At 33.6% G+C, this 7,639-nt stretch overlaps 1 long non-coding RNA gene across 11 annotated transcripts; it reads right to left on the bottom strand.

Annotated features, from left to right (window-relative positions):
* Window positions 1–239: 239 nt before the first annotated feature.
* LOC147380779 (uncharacterized) lies at window positions 240–6,101 on the bottom strand. Of its 11 annotated transcripts, none has more exons than XR_015175112.1 (6): window positions 5,574–6,099; window positions 4,494–4,610; window positions 3,546–4,150; window positions 2,920–3,447; window positions 2,696–2,764; window positions 246–2,534 (listed from the first exon to the last, which is right to left on the bottom strand). It is a non-coding gene; the product is annotated as an uncharacterized LOC147380779 (long non-coding RNA). The 11 variants fall into 11 exon arrangements; XR_015175113.1 differs by having other exon boundaries at window positions 286–721; window positions 2,429–2,534; window positions 2,696–3,447; window positions 5,574–6,100; XR_015175111.1 differs by having other exon boundaries at window positions 296–721; window positions 5,574–6,098.
* Window positions 6,102–7,639: the final 1,538 nt, after the last annotated feature.

The raw sequence follows: 7,639 nt of genomic DNA, 5'->3' as shown, positions 1-7,639 counted from the left end.
ATATGGCAATTAGGAACCGTTTATAACCATTCTTAAACCAGTATGAAACAGTTGATAGACTGTTTCTAATCGAGGCATCGTTAATGAATTTAGAGGCATCGTTAATGAATTTAAACAGCTGAAGGTCCCAAGATTTGGAACGACTTAAAACCGTTCCAAATCTGCATTTTCATTAAAAAAGATATTCTTAAACATCGATCTCAAATCCGATGTCTATAAGACTGATGTCCTAAGTTTGAGACTTTAGGCATTGGTTAGAAACTGATATCTAAAGTGGTCATAAACCGATATCTAAACTTAAAAAAAAAATTTAACTTTTAATTTTTTTTTCTACACACCTACATTAATTTTCTTATTTATTACATAAGCTTAATTATTGAAAAAACAATAAATAAAAAAATATATTACAAAGTACAAATATATAACATTGCTTTGGCAGTATTAAGGCTCTTGATGCATTCTCAATTCTCAGTTTTGCAAGAAATGCGAGTAGAAACAGAACGAACCAGTTAACATGATCAATGTTCCCTATGCTTTGAATGGTTTGAAGTTGAGGTCTCTAATTCTTCATAAGACGACTTGTCTGAAAAATCACACTTGCCTGCAATGACACCAGTTCCCCACAGCAAAGTCAGAAGCAAAACAGTTGATCCAGCCAACAAGCCAACTCCCATCATGACCTGCTCTTGAGCAGTCTCTTTACTCTTAGAAAGTCCAGATGCTGAACAAAATGACAACAGATAGTCATTTTATATCAATTCTTTCTACAATACGATTAGTAGAACAATTCTTTGTGCAATATTTCAAAATAGAGAACATGTGCTGAGATATAACATACCAAATAAGGATGTAGACACATCAAAATAGGCGCTTTGAAACAAAAGAAAAATCAAAGAAGAATGTGAAGAATAGGAAAAATTGTGATAGTAATCCACAACAGTAAGTCATCAATTGCAAAAGTAATTCAACAGAGTCAATTAACGAAGATCTTGAAGACCTTTCCTCATATGATTAAATTCCCAATCGAAGAGCTCTGAAGAAGAAGAAGAAATTGAAAGATATGCAGTCACTGAAGATAGTGGCACAAAACATTCACCAAATAAGCTCTCAGTATATATGGTTGTATTCTTTGCTCGTACTATACTTTGATCATGATTGTATTCTTTGCTCATCTAAATTCCATTATACATTCAACATTAAACTCATAAATTGGATTAGACACAAATTATTATTATTATTATTTTGATAATGATTATATACAAATTATGGAAAACAAAATAGAATGGAATAACCACTTGGGGAGAGGATGTTGTTTTATGGCAGGTTAAATTTCAGAGGTCAATCCTCTCATTTATATATTAAGGTTGAACATGGAAAATTTTAATATTCTTTACTGTAGGACTCATTTGGGTTACTTACCAAATTCACCAAGAAATACTTACCACGGTGCAAAGAATTCCACAATCCAAAGTTCTTTACTTTTTAAGATCAATCATCAAAATTTTGAGACTTTAATTCAACAGATACACTTGGTTCATTCTTCTCTAATGATCCTCTAGTTGTCGTTCCACTTTAATGTTCTTTCAAGAGTGCTTTGCACAATTGTAGTATCCATAGTCAGGGTGGACTAATTTTTGTTGAAGACAGTGCAATGGTGATGACTCACTGCAGAGTTGGAATTCTCGACATGATCTGCATATATACAATGTGCTTGCATATGCAACCCACTTTTTTTTTTTTGTGGATAAATACATGCAGTAACCTGCCACCAGATCCATGGTAGATAAAGCTATTATCTAACCACAAAAATATGATGTGTGGTTATGTTAAGAATCCTCAATAACCTCAAAAACGTCACATACTATGGGATTCAGGAGCTAAAGAATTGCTTGAATCCATGCTAACTAATCCCTCAGTAGACTTCTATGGTTCCCTTTGAGGTCCTGATTTTGAAGACTCCTAGTAATAGAAGAACTTGCAAATATGAACACACCATCGCTACATGCAAATATGAACACCATCGCTTCACAGATCATGTGCCAACAAGGGACATTGGCAAGCTTGGGAGTGTGCATGTGTGTGTGTGTGTATGTGAGAAAGTGATTAAAAGATCATAACCACATATTATACTGCACAAACCTGATGAGTTTAGAGCTGATATGGTATATATGGGTTTGGATGTAATTATACACTTTTTATGACAAACTAAATGACACGCTCGTGGGGGGCTACATGGACATGAGTAGAGGCCTGACTTCAGTGAGAATGGGGGGGGGGGGGGGGGGACTTCAACATGTCAAATTTGGTATCATAAATAATATAGAATAAGAGGCTTTAGATAATTCAAATAATTCTAACAGTTAAAGAGATCTCTTTCCGATCAACTGTTGAGTATTGATTAGAAAAAAACAAAAAAACAAAATTTTACCGGTAAGTGGAGGGAATGTTTTGGACACAAAAATATCTGCAAGCATAACCACAAATCTCACACCACAGCTTTCAGGATTCAATGCACAGGCATAGAATATCACAAACTACAATTAAATGGAAATCGTGTCACAAGTGAAGGTGAGATAACCAAAGGAACAAAAAAAATGTTGATTTCAAGAACCGGTTATTCAATGCTTATCAAGAACATAGATAAATTAAAAGACGGCACAAAAAATAAACAAACTGGAGTTAAAACCAAACTTACCTGAGCAAACTTTGACTTGTAGGCATTCAAAACAGTGATCTAAAATGACTAGAGAAGTGTTTCAAATACCTAACCATCGAAATACAAGGAGATGGATCAGATATATGTGAAGGTTATTATTACTATTTGCTAGTTTCTGCGCTACATGCTAAGCTCAAGGACGAAAAACAAATGCGAGTGCACTACATAAAGTAAAAAATAAATAAATGTAGCATAGGTAATACCTTAATCAGACGTCCACCCTCAGCACATGATTTAAGATGCTCACAAGTGAGAATCATCAAGCTACCTAATTTCTCAGTCACAACATTGCCCCCCAAACTATGTTGACCAAATCCTTTTGGAATCTAAATGCAACCATTGACATCTAAGTTTCTACTTCAAAGCTTAAGGATATCCATGTCTATTAGCAAACCACAATTTACAATATAAATATTTTGAAACAGATAGGAGAATGAATAAAATTGTCCTCCCTGCCTCTAAATACACTTGAACTCATGCAGGGTAGTGATGACACAACAATCAATACATCCAACCAAAAAAATTAACCCGATAAATTATCATAACCATCAGATTCATCACATAGAGTGCCCATGTGTACATGGTAGAATTATTGCCTAGTCAAGCAACTGGGCTTCCATTGAAGGCAGTAAGCTCACAACTTGAGTGCACTCTTCTTCTGTGTTGCAGTGCATTACTTGCTCCGGCATAAGTGAGTCAAGTACCCCAGCAGGAAGTTCTCGAAACCATGCCTATTGAACATAAAAGAGACCCAGTAATCAATTTAGACAAAAATTTCAGCATAGAATAAAAACAGATTATAAAAATGTAAACTAGAGAATGTATTTACCAAGGGTTGGTCAGATGGCCAAGACCAAGTCTTAGGGAAGTAATGTGAGACTGCACTCGGGTGCTCTTAAGAGACATAAGGCTGGCTGTCAATGGTCCAGCCCAGCTTGATTATTAACTGTGCCAAGCTTTAGAAAATTAGCAAACCCTATCCCAATCCAAACGTATTTGGGCACACTAGTGTTCCTAACTAACTGCGTAAAAACAAATCCAATGGTTGGGATTTACACACATACATGATGACATTTGGTGCTCAAATTAATAAGAGAAACTTTCAAACAAGCAAGCTAAGGAGAGCAATCAAGCTAATAAACATGAGGGAAACACACACACACACACTTTGACACTAGTAAATTGGAATTGTGAATCAAGAAACATCTAGAAGCATCACACATCCAGTAGCTTGAATATATCAGTGAGAGATAGAAAGAGGTCCCTTGATACCTTAAAGTTTCTCTATTTCAACAACTAACATGTACATATAAGACCAATCACATGCTTACACAAAATGGCACACCATATTTGGTAGGTTTATAAACAAAACACATGCCACTTTAATTTCTAATGTCGTTGCTTCTTCAAAGGGGGCTCTGACTGTTGCTCACCCTGCCAAGAAATTCTCTCATCAACACATGTCATAAAAACAAATACAAGTTGAACCCAAAAAAAAATTAACATCTACGCTGGTCGAAAAGACCAAGGTGGGACTAATCAAAACCAGCTTTCCACCTTTTTTTATGCGACACTGTCCCCACCCTCCCATTGGAAGTGGGACTAATCCCTAGGATATGCCCTGCCACCACAAAAAGGTGTATTAGGTAAAGTCACAAATGGGGAGACTTGATCTCACGACCACTATGATTTTGGAGGCCTTTTTATTGTTAAAGCTTAAGGCCTTGATGATATATTTACTTTGAAAAATGAAAATAGTAAAAGAGAGCGTGCTTACAACGTCAGAGAGCTGCTCATGAATATAAGCCATTGATCTCAACATGGCACCCAGTGTATCTCTAGACACCTGAAATTTCACCTCTGACTCCCCTGATGTTGCTTTAGTATTTTGAAGCTGAAAAATGCAAAATACATTCAAAAAATGGTTAAAAGGTCGATCTTGTTAGCCCATCTCAGTATCTTGAAATATTCCCATAAAACATATAAAAAAAATATTTTTCATTCAACCATCACACTGTTTGATCTTGTTAGCCCATCTCAGTTAGGAGAATAAAATGTGAGATTAATAAGAAACGGCTAAATGCCATTTTAAAATGTTGTTCCTAATTGCCCATTTTCTTGTAGTGTGTTAGCTATGTTTGGCAAAAGAGGGGTTCTAATAAGTCAACATGGATAAGTAAACCTCATTTGTTTTCATTTTGATAGTAGGATATTTGTAATAAAGAAACATTAATCACAGCTAAAAATCAAAATACACCAAGTGAAAAAATAATAACTAATGGAACAAACAAACTTGCAAAACTAAAGAACTTTGACAAATCCCCCTTCACATCCACCATCCTAAACACACACGAGATCCTGAGCCCAAACACACTAGTATCCCTAACTAATAACAGAAAAACTAGAACTATATATTTCCAAATAGTACATCCGATGCTTCAAATACTTATTAACAATTGTATGGCCACTTACTGAAATCTATAGCTTTGAAAATATAGATTCGATATATCTTAATCCCTTGTAATATCTAAAAGATAAACTTCTAATATAAATTGGGATGTTGATGTCAAGAGAAAACCTAATAGTTAATAAGAAAATAATCTATTTTCAGAGATGGAACTATAGGTTTACGAAATAGTTCCAATCAAATTATCACTCAAAGAACTGCTACAAATCCAGAGAACCACAACATCAATAGATAAACCCTAATTTCAGATTCTATAGTAATTGAAGAATACATAACCAAAAGCCTTACAAAAACTAACAGATGTGGACTCAAGTCACACAAAAAACACATAAATAATAGATTCATGAAAAAATCCCTAACCTTAACAAGAAGTTTGCGGTAGATCTATACCTTGAAAAGGCAACATTACTAGTAAAAAATTTCTGAAATCGAAAACCCTAACTGAAGATGAAGTAAAGAAGATTAGAGACTTGTCACTGAGAAAACCTTGAAGAGTTTGTATGTTCTAGAAATCACAAAGCTGGAATTATCAGGTCGAAATCGAGATGAAGATGAGAACCAAATATCAGAATGTAGCTTCGTTAGGGTTTAAGAATCAAAGATAAGAATGGAGCTTCGTTAGGGTTTGAGCACCATAAATTGGAAGCCAGATTTGAAATCGAAGATGAGATACGAGTAGATTTTGAAATCGAAGTTGAAAGATGAGTAAGGTTTTGAAATTGATTTACAAACGAAGATATGTTGGTTCCTTTTCTAATCAGAAAAGCAAAATGGATCTCTGCTCTATTTTTTCCTGTTCGACTGAGAGACGATAAGGGATCTTGGTCGAATGAGGGACCTAAAAGAAAAACAGGTTTGGAAAAGAGAAACGCATTTCGAACAGAGAAACGGGTTTGAACCGTTTTCAGAAACAGGTAAAAGCCGTTTCAAACTATGGTTCCTAATTCTAATTAAATTATATTTGCTCATTTTACCCCTGTACAAATAAATTATTTACGTGTTGCGAAAAATCCACTAAATTAGGATTCTTTTCTAATTATATAAAATTTTATTCAAACCTTATCACATGCCCATCTTGGGATGCGTGTTGATATACGAATGAACGGTCTAATTAGGAGATGATTTTACCCCTCCACAATGTACACTCCTAATTTAAATTGGATGACATGACCCTTCATCATGGTCTTCTTTTATAAACTAATACTGAATGACGTAAAAGTCATCATCTTCTATAAAAACATAATCTTTGATTTTTCTCTCAAAATCTATCATCCTAAAGTTCTTTAAACTCTATGATAAAATATATAAAAAATAATTTATTCTACTCAATCTATTCAATCCCCCCTTAGCTTGCTATAGAAAATCCTTAGCTTTTTTTATATTTAAAGATGTTTGATTTGACGTAAATAAAGGATTGAATCAAGATTATTGTTTATGAGAAATTTTTTTTACGGGGTTTTGGATACAATTTGAATAGCAAGACTTGTAACATTGATTCCATCTAAGGTCACAAAGTTTCCAATACACAAAATAGTGTCCATAATACAGGATGGGGACTCATAGCTAGAATTATCATGGTGGATCTCCATCTCTCTCAAATATGGGCCCAACCCGGAGCCCACTTGGACTCGGGTTTTGGACGGGACTTTGATATTTGATTAAAAGAAAGTTTTAATTTAAAAAGTAACTAAATAAATTTTGAATATGAAATAGATCTAAAACAATCTCAAAAAACTTTAAAAGTATAAATAATTTAAAATCTTTACTGATTACTATTATAATGATTCCAAAATTTGAAGAACAAAAAAGACTCTCACATTTAAATTTAGAGAGCTACTATTGCCACACCAACTTTTATTAATGCCACATCAAAAATGACTCTCACATTGAAGAACAAAAAAGACTCACGTTTAAATTTAGAGAGCTACTATTGCACACCAACTTTTATTAATGCCACATCAAAAATGACTCTCACATTGAAGAACAAAATGACCATTACAATATAAAATTACAATCCAACAACCCTTCCAACTTTGTTAGCTTGTTGTCTAAAATTACCAAAATATTTTTTCAAAATACCTTACAAAATATTTTATATTACAAAAAGACCCTTACAACAATATAATATACAATTAGATTATCTAATTGAAATTTTTTAAAATAATTCTTAAAACCAATTACAGAAAATTTATCAACAAAACCTAACTTTGGTGATACTTGTGCTGTGCATTTGCACATGCCACCTACTAGTAAATATAAAACTTAATAAGAAAAAAAAAATTATATTTTATAGATTTTAAAATTTAACAATTTTTACATTATAAAGCACAAATATAATTAAACAATTACTACAAAATTAAGGGTGGGAACTTCATCTATGTATATATATGCGCTAAACAGGCAAAGGAATTAGTGGTAGAGAATGGGGATGACGATGAGTTTAACGGGATTTGAAC

The sequence above is a fragment of the Akebia trifoliata genome, unplaced genomic scaffold (genome assembly GCF_017979445.1).
Source record: "Akebia trifoliata isolate Shusen 1 unplaced genomic scaffold, ASM1797944v1 Contig00996, whole genome shotgun sequence".
In the NCBI taxonomy this organism is placed as follows: Eukaryota; Viridiplantae; Streptophyta; class Magnoliopsida; order Ranunculales; family Lardizabalaceae; genus Akebia; species Akebia trifoliata.
Note: the sequence above shows the minus strand (reverse complement) of the source record. Positions and strands in the feature narration are given on the sequence as shown.